This window comes from Chiloscyllium punctatum, unplaced genomic scaffold, assembly GCF_047496795.1.
Source record: "Chiloscyllium punctatum isolate Juve2018m unplaced genomic scaffold, sChiPun1.3 scaffold_1195, whole genome shotgun sequence".
Classification (NCBI taxonomy): domain Eukaryota; kingdom Metazoa; phylum Chordata; class Chondrichthyes; order Orectolobiformes; family Hemiscylliidae; genus Chiloscyllium; species Chiloscyllium punctatum.
In genome coordinates, this window is record NW_027310929.1 from 10001 (window position 1) to 17500 (window position 7500).

Below are 7500 nucleotides of genomic sequence, written 5' to 3' on the forward strand. Positions count from 1 at the left end.
GTAACCACTGACACTTAGAATTTTTTCGGGTCGGTACAAATCAGTAACCACTGACACTTAGAATATTTTCGGGTTGGTATAAATCAGTAACCACCGACACTTAGAATATTTTCGAGTTGGTATAAATCAGTAACCACTGACACTTAGAATTTTTTCGAGTTGGTATAAATCAGTAACCACTGACACTTAGAATATTTTCGGGTTGGTATAAATCAGTAACCACCGACACTTAGAATATTTTCGAGTTGGTATAAATCAGTAACCACTGACACTTAGAATATTTTCGACTTGGTATAAATCAGTAACCACTGACACTTAGAATATTTTCGGGTTGGTATAAATCAGTAACCACCGACACTTAGAATATTTTCGAGTTGGTATAAATCAGTAACCACCGACACTTAGAATTTTTTCGAGTTGGTATAAATCAGTAACCACTGACACTTAGAATATTTTCGGGTTGGTATAAATCAGTAACCACCGACACTTAGAATATTTTCGAGTTGGTATAAATCAGTAACCACTGACACTTAGAATTTTTTCGAGTTGGTATAAATCAGTAACCACTGACACTTAGAATATTTTCGACTTGGTATAAATCAGTAACCACTGACACTTAGAATATTTTCGGGTAGGTATAAATCAGTAACCACCGACACTTAGAATATTTTCGAGTTGGTATAAATCAGTAACCACCGACACTTAGAATTTTTTCGAGTTGGTATAAATCAGTAACCACTGACACTTAGAATTTTTTCGGGTTGGTATAAATCAGTAACCACCGACACTTAGAATATTTTCGAGTTGGTATAAATCAGTAACCACTGACACTTAGAATTTTTTCGGGTCGGTATAAATCAGTAACCACTGACACTTAGAATTTTTTCGAGTTGGTATAAATCAGTAACCACTGACACTTAGAATATTTTCGGGTTGGTATAAATCAGTAACCACTGACACTTAGAATTTTTTCGACTTGGTATAAATCAGTAACCACTGACACTTAGAATTTTTTCGGGTTGGTATAAATCAGTAACCACTGACACTTAGAATATTTTCGGGTTGGTATAAATCAGTAACCACTGACACTTAGAATTTTTTCGGGTTGGTATAAATCAGTAACCACCGACACTTAGAATTTTTTCGGCTCAGTAGAAATCAGTAACCAAGCGCATTTTTGAATTGGTTACTGATTTCTCCGTTCGAGTTGCGGCTGCGGTTGGCTTCAAATAGTGGTGGGGGCTTAATTATCGCCGAGGGGAGCATGTCCCGGTGGTGTGGCCGAGGATGGAGTGCCTTTTGAAGGGGGTGTTTCTGAATTTGGACCCTTTTTGAGTTGCATGGCCGGATGGGTGTGGTTTTGAAGGGTGTGTCTGTCTGGAGTGGCACCGGCGTTGGTGTGAGGCTGAGGGTGGGCGTTCGGTTCCTGGTTAGGGATAGGGAAAGGGTGAGACTTAGCTTTAGTGCTCGTGCCCCCGATTTTGGTAATGTTTGACGTCAATTTTCCAAGGAGGCGAATGCAAGGCTTCAGAGGGACTTTGAGTGTTCGGGGGCGGGGTAGCTCAGCCGGATTTGCCCCGGCGGTTCTGCGGACGGTGTTGACTTCGAGGGCGGACCGGCCCCCGTGTTCAGTCCGAATATCGTGCATTGTTAACGGCGGGAAGTGTTCCAAAAGGGAATGGGATTGAATGTGACTGCTGAAGCCGACTTTGAGACCTGTAACGCGGGTAGCTCAGCCGGATTTGACCCGGCGGTTCTGGCGACGGTCTCGCCTTCGAGGGGGGAGCGCCCCGCGTGTTCAGGCCGAATTTTGTGCATTTCCATCGGCGGGAAGAGGTCCAAACGGGAATGGGATTGAATGTGACTGCTGAAGCCGACATTGAGACCTCTAACGCGGGTAGCTCGGCAGGATTTGACCCGGCGGTTCTGCCGAAGGTCTCACCTTCGAGGGGGGAGCGTCCCGCGTGTTCAGGCCGAATATCGTGCATTGTTAACGGCGGGAAGTGTTCCAAACGGGAATGGGATTGAATGTGACTGCTGAAGCCGACATTGAGACCTCTAACGCGGGTAGCTCGGCCGGATTTGACCCGGCGGTTCTGGCGACGGTCTCGCCTTCGAGGGGGGAGCGTCCCGCGTGTTCAGGCCGAATTTTGTGCATTTCCATCGGCGGGAAGAGGTCCAAACGGGAATGGGATTGAATGTGACTGCTGAAGCCGACATTGAGACCTCTAACGCGGGTAGCTCGGCAGGATTTGACCCGGCGGTTCTGCCGAAGGTCTCACCTTCGAGGGGGGAGCGTCCCGCGTGTTCAGGCCGAATATCGTGCATTGTTAACGGCGGGAAGTGTTCCAAAAGGGAATGGGATTGAATGTGACTGCTGAAGCCGACATTGAGACCTCTAACGCGGGTAGCTCGGCCGGATTTGACCCGGCGGTTCTGGCGACGGTCTCGCCTTCGAGGGGGGAGCGTCCCGCGTGTTCAGGCCGAATTTTGTGCATTTCCATCGGCGGGAAGAGGTCCAAACGGGAATGGGATTGAATGTGACTGCTGAAGCCGACATTGAGACCTCTAACGCGGGTAGCTCGGCCGGATTTGACCCGGCGGTTCTGCCGAAGGTCTCACCTTCGAGGGGGGAGCGTCCCGCGTGTTCAGGCCGAGTTTTGTGCATTTCCATCGGCGGGAAGAGGTCCAAACGGGAATGGGATTGAATGTGACTGCTGAAGCCGACATTGAGACCTCTAACGCGGGTAGCTCGGCCGGATTTGACCCGGCGGTTCTGCCGAAGGTCTCAGCTTCGAGGGGGGAGCGCCCACCGTGTACAGGCCGATTTTCATGCATTTCCAACCGTGGGAAGGGGTCCGAAAGGGGATGGGGGTGAACGTGACTGCTCAACCCGACTTTGAGACCTCTAACGCGGGTAGCTCAGCCGGATTTGACCCGGCGGTTCTGGCGACGGTCTCGCCTTCGAGGGGGGAGCGTCCCGCGTGTTCAGGCCGAATTTTGTGCATTTCCATCGGCGGGAAGAGGTCCAAACGGGAATGGGATTGAATGTGACTGCTGAAGCCGACATTGAGACCTCTAACGCGGGTAGCTCGGCCGGATTTGACCCGGCGGTTCTGCCGAAGGTCTCACCTTCGAGGGGGGAGCGTCCCGCGTGTTCAGGCCGAATTTTGTGCATTTCCATCGGCGGGAAGAGGTCCAAACGGGAATGGGATTGAATGTGACTGCTGAAGCCGACATTGAGACCTCTAACGCGGGTAGCTCGGCCGGATTTGACCCGGCGGTTCTGCCGAAGGTCTCACCTTCGAGGGGGGAGCGCCCACCGTGTACAGGCCGATTTTCATGCATTTCCAACCGTGGGAAGGGGTCCGAAAGGGGATGGGGGTGAACGTGACTGCTCAACCCGACTTTGAGACCTGTAACGCGGGTAGCTCAGCCGGATTTGACCCGGCGGTTCTGCCGACGGTCTCGCCTTCGAGGGGGGAGCCTCCCCCGTGTTCAGTCCGATTTCCATGCATTTCCAACCGTGGGAAGTTGCCCAAAAGGGGATGGGAGTGAATGTGACTGCTCAACCCGACTTTGGCGCTTCCGAGCCGGTTAGCACAGCCGGGTTTGACCCGGCGGTTCTGCCGACAGTCTCCTCTTCGAGGCGGGTGCCTCCCCCGTGTACAGGCCGATTTCCGTGCATTTCGAACCGTGGGAAGTGGTCCAAACGTCGATGGGAGTGAATGTGACTGCTCAACCCGACTTTGGCGCTTCCGAGCCGGGTAGCTCAGCCGGGTTTGACCCGGCGGTTCTGCCGACGGTCTCGTCTTCGAGGCGGGTGCCTCCCCCGTGTACAGGCCGATTTTCATGCATTTGGAACCGTGGGAAGTGGTCCAAAAGGGAATGGGGGTGGACGTGACTGCTCATACCGACTTTGAGACTTGTAAGCCGGGTAGCTCGGCCGGGTTTGACCCGGCGGTTCTGCCGACGGTCTCGCCTTCGAGGGGGGAGCCTCCCCCGTGTTCAGTCCGATTTTCGTGCATTTCCCACGGTGGGAAATGGTATCTTTCATTACGGGGGGTGAAGTCAGTAACCGGCATAGTTAAGGAAAGGGTTCGAATTTTCTCAACAGTACGAAAAAAGTGAGCAGGGAAGCTAGAGAAGGTGTCAGTGAGTCCCAAACGAGTGAACCGCAAAACTTAGGGAAATGCCCGAAAGCGTTTTAAAGGGTGAAATCGGGAACGAGGAAATGATGGGAAAGTGCCTGAAAGTGCTAAATGAGTAAACAGAAAAACGAAGAAAAATGTTTGAAAAGAAGAAGTGAGTAACCAGGAAAACTTAGAAAAATGTTCAAAACGAAGAAATCAGTAACCAGGAAAACTTAGAAAAATGATCAAAAAGAAGAAATGAGTAACCAGGAAAACTTAGAAAAATGTTTAAAAAGAAGAAATCAGTAACCAGGAAAACTTAGGAAAATGTTTAAAAAGAAGAAATCAGTAACCAGAAAAACTGCGAAAAATGTTTAAAAAGAAGAAATGAGTAACCAGAAAAACTTAGAAAAATGTTTAAAAAGAAGAAATCAGTAACCAGGAAAACTTAGAAAAATGTTTAAAAAGAAGAAATCAGTAACCAGGAAAACTTAGAAAAATGTTTAAAAAGAAGAAATCAGTAACCAGGAAAACTTAGAAAAATGTTATAAAAGAAGAAGTGAGTAACCAGAAAAACTTAGAAAAATGTTTAAAAAGAAGAAATCAGTAACCAGAAAAACTGCGAAAAATGTTTAAAAGAAGAAATCAGTAACCAGACAAACTGCGAAAAATGTTTAAAAAGAAGAAATCAGTAACCAGGAAAACTTAGAAAAATGTTTAAAAAGAAGAAATCAGTAACCAGAAAAACTGCGAAAAATGTTTAAAAAGAAGAAATCAGTAACCAGGAAAACTTAGAAAAATGTTTAAAAAGAAGAAATCAGTAACCAGAAAAACTTAGAAAAATGTTTAAAAAGAAGAAATGAGTAACCAGAAAAACTTAGAAAAATGTTTAAAAAGAAGAAATCAGTAACCAGAAAAACGGCGAAAAATGTTTAAAAAGAAGAAATCAGTAACCAGAAAAACTTAGAAAAATGTTTAAAAAGAAGAAGTGAGTAACCAGAAAAACTTAGAAAAATGTTTAAAAAGAAGAAATGAGTAACCAGAAAAACTTAGAAAAATGTTTAAAAAGAAGAAATCAGTAACCAGAAAAACTTAGAAAAATGTTTAAAAAGAAGAAATGAGTAACCAGAAAAACTTAGAAAAATGCTTAAAAAGAAGAAATCAGTAACCAGAAAAACGGCGAAAAATGTTTAAAAAGAAGAAATCAGTAACCAGAAAAACGGCGAAAAATGTTTAAAAAGAAGAAATCAGTAACCAGACAAACTGCGAAAAAATGTTTAAAAAGAAGAAATCAGTAACCAGAAAAACTGCGAAAAATGTTTAAAAAGAAGAAATCAGTAACCAGGAAAACTTAGAAAAATGTTTAAAAAGAAGAAATGAGTAACCAGGAAAACTTAGAAAAATGTTTAAAAAGAAGAAATGAGTAACCAGGAAAACTTAGAAAAATGTTTAAAAAGAAGAAATCAGTAACCAGAAAAACTTAGAAAAATGTTTAAAAAGAAGAAATCAGTAACCAGAAAAACTTAGAAAAATGTTTAAAAAGAAGAAATGAGTAACCAGAAAAACTTAGAAAAATGTTTAAAAAGAAGAAATGAGTAACCAGAAAAACTTAGAAAAATGTTTAAAAAGAAGAAATCAGTAACCAGAAAAACGGCGAAAAATGTTTAAAAAGAAGAAGTGAGTAACCAGAAAAACTTAGAAAAATGTTTAAAAAGAAGAAATGAGTAACCAGAAAAACGTTTAAAAAGAAGAAATCAGTAACCAGAAAAACTTAGAAAAATGTTTAAAAAGAAGAAATGAGTAACCAGAAAAACTTAGAAAAATGTTTAAAAAGAAGAAATCAGTAACCAGAAAAACGGCGAAAAATGTTTAAAAAGAAGAAATCAGTAACCAGAAAAACGGCGAAAAATGTTTAAAAAGAAGAAATCAGTAACCAGACAAACTGCGAAAAATGTTTAAAAAGAAGAAATCAGTAACCAGAAAAACTTAGAAAAATGTTTAAAAAGAAGAAATCAGTAACCAGGAAAACTTGGAAAAAAACACTTAGAAAAATTTTCAGCAAAGTGTGAAAAATATTCTAAGTGTCAGCGGAGGAAAATGCTGCAGCATCGGGAAAGATTCGCAAACTTACACCGAACATGTGCTCCGAAGTGCCGGAGGAATTGGGTGAATTGAGCCCGGCAAATGGCCAGCTGTCGTTTTGTGCCTGCAGCCCGAAAACTTTAACTTTGTCTGTCGCGGAAGTCCGGACCGAGAAAAATCCAAACGGTTTTGACCGGACCGAGTTCCAGACCGATGCAGTCAAATTTGGAATTCAGACCCATTCAGTGCCACTTGTAGTTTTTCCGCAGTGAGGTTGGCGGGGTACCCGGAGATATATGGGAACACGATTTTTAGAACAAAATGGCGGCGCGGGACCGTTCTGAAAGGCATCCGAAAAACGGTTCCACGGGCATAGCACTTTAATGACAGGTATGAGTGCATGCCGGAGAGCTCTTGGAAGTCGAATTTTTGACACTTTGTCAATTTTTTGACAGATTTGACAAACTCTTTCTGTCTGTTCTAAGAGTCAGTCAGAGACTTGTGCGGCGGTCTTTTGACACTATTGGAGGGCGGGCAAACCCCACGTTGACTCCGGCCGTCCCTCCACAGGCGCTCGTGTCCAAAATGAAGGCGAGAGACGCGAGTGGCCTGGTTCCCTTGGGTGTTGCCAAGAAGGCTGCGGGCTGACCGTTGCCTGAGCACTCCCTAAAGCCTCTTGTGATGAGAGCAGACCTCGCCTGCCGCACGACCGGCTCTGGGAGTCGTTGGGCCGCTATTTGTGAATAGTCTGGTCCTCCTCTGCCACCCGGACAAGCGCGATGGCTCTGCCGCCCTGCGGTGCTCGTCACCCAGGTTTGGGGAACACGATACTCGTAACAAAAATAAAAGGCGGCTCGGGACCTGCAGGCGAAAGGGGTCCCGTGGTGCTAAGCACGTCGACTTCGGGTCTCGGTGCAAGCCGGAGAGCTCACGGAAGTCTAAAGTTTTCGGCACGTGGTCGAATCTTTTCAAAGGCTTACCCGGCTCTTTCCGTCCATTCTGAGAGTAAGTCAGAGGCCGGTGCGGAGGTCTCTTGACAATCGGAGGGGGTGGTGGCCCTCCGCAGGCGCTCGTGTCGAAAATGAAGGCGAGAGACGCGAGTGGCCTGGTTCCCCTGGGTGTTGCCAGGAAGGCTGCGGGCTGACCCTTGCCTGAGCACTCCCTAAAGCCTCTTGTGATGAGAGCAGACCTCGCGCGCCGCACGACCGGCTCTGGGAGTCGTTGGGCCGCTATCTGTGAATAGTCTGGTCCTCCTCTGCCACCCGGCCAAGTGCGATGGCTCTGC